The sequence below is a fragment of the Anomaloglossus baeobatrachus genome, chromosome 9 (assembly GCF_048569485.1).
Source record: "Anomaloglossus baeobatrachus isolate aAnoBae1 chromosome 9, aAnoBae1.hap1, whole genome shotgun sequence".
Taxonomy (NCBI): Eukaryota; Metazoa; Chordata; class Amphibia; order Anura; family Aromobatidae; genus Anomaloglossus; species Anomaloglossus baeobatrachus.
In genome coordinates, this window is record NC_134361.1 from 152,188,687 (window position 1) to 152,190,400 (window position 1,714).

Genomic DNA, 1,714 nt, shown 5'->3' on the forward strand with positions numbered 1-1,714 from the left:
GTACGTTGCTGTCCTCCTGCCGATCTACGCCGCCCCCGAACGCTGAATTTGAAACCTCAGGACACCGCCCCTGGGCGCCCGTGGTCCCGCGCATGCGCTGTGCTACTGTAGCGGTGCCGTGCACTGTGTGCACGTGTGACCGCTAGTGACACTTTGCGCGGGCACGAGGTTATGGGCGGCGCTGTGAGTGTCATCAGCAAGTGCCGCCCATAACCTCATGACCGCACTTTCCCCTCTTCCTCCAGCGTTTTGCGCAAGCCCTCGCTGGCCAGATGACCGGACGTCACCTCCTTCCCATCCTGCTCAGCAGCAGGAAATAGATGGGAGGAGCGGACGGAGCAGTCGGTGCCCACGCAAAAGCGTCACCAGCGGTCACACGTGCACGCAGTGCACGGCACCGCTACAGTAGCACAGCGCATGCGCGGGACCACGGGCGCCCAGGGGCGGCGTCCTGAGGTTTCAAATTCAGCGTTCGGGGGCGGCGTAGATTGGCAGGACAGCAACGTACATCAGGCAGCCCGCCCCCATGGAAGATTTAAGAAATTTGCATACGAAAAGGTACAAGTTTGTAAAGTATTTATTTTGGAATAAAAGGGGCCACAAAAACTATAGGAAGCTTCCTAGAATGCAGCCCAGGAGCAGCAGAGCTAAATTATAGCTAAATTTCTGATGACAGGTTCACTTTAACATACACAGGTTTCTCAACTAACATTTGATAGGTTATGTTTTCCACTGATAGATATGATACACAATGCAGAATTTACAAGACCAAAAAAGAAAAAAATGAATACAAAGGTCTATAATGCATACACAATATTTTATTAATTCATTAAAAAACATTTAATCTCAAGAGACACAGACGGAGCTGGACAATTAGGTGTCACAATCCATACGATCATATCATCTTTGTCTCAAAGTGCAATGTAAATATGGAGTTTAAATATAAAAATAATAAGACTTAAGAATGTATCACAACATTATATATGATCAAGGATACCGAATACAACCATATAGGAGTTCATAAAGTTATATCTCAAACCAATAGATGTATAGATGCAGTAAAGTACATTGTCAGTTAATCATAAAGTGACTAGTGTATAGATAAACAAATCTTGGACCAATACGTGGATGTGTCCAGGAATTATGGTTACTGAACAGTCATAAAGTGCAAGGTGCAAAATAAATAGATAAAAGAAGATGAGAGGTCAGTATAAAAATGTATATTTGTATATAAGTGCTGTATGGAATTGCTATCAAAATAGGACTCTACATAAGACATATGCCAAAAGCTTCTAATCATCAATGGATATAGGGCACTATCACTGATATATTTAAACTCACAGAATCAAGAGTGAAGGGTAAAATACACAAGGTAGAGTTAGTAGATTAACAGAGAGGACAGGTTTGAGGATATTGGTATTCAATTGGTTAAAAAAGCAGCAAAAACTCCATAGATGGCTGGAGGGAAAAAAATCTGGATGTTAATGGTATCACTAGTACTTAGAAAAGAGGGGGGTGGGGGCAGGGGTGCCGCAGGTAATAAACTCTCAAGATGGAGTATATATGTATACATTTACAGAAATATATTGGCACTCTAGGACAAGGGGTAAACCAGCAAAAAAGCCCTTATTACGTCATACCAAGGACAGTGGCTGTGACAAGGATAACGATATGCAAGTCTATTAATCATGTAATAAGATTAGAGGTAGGTAGC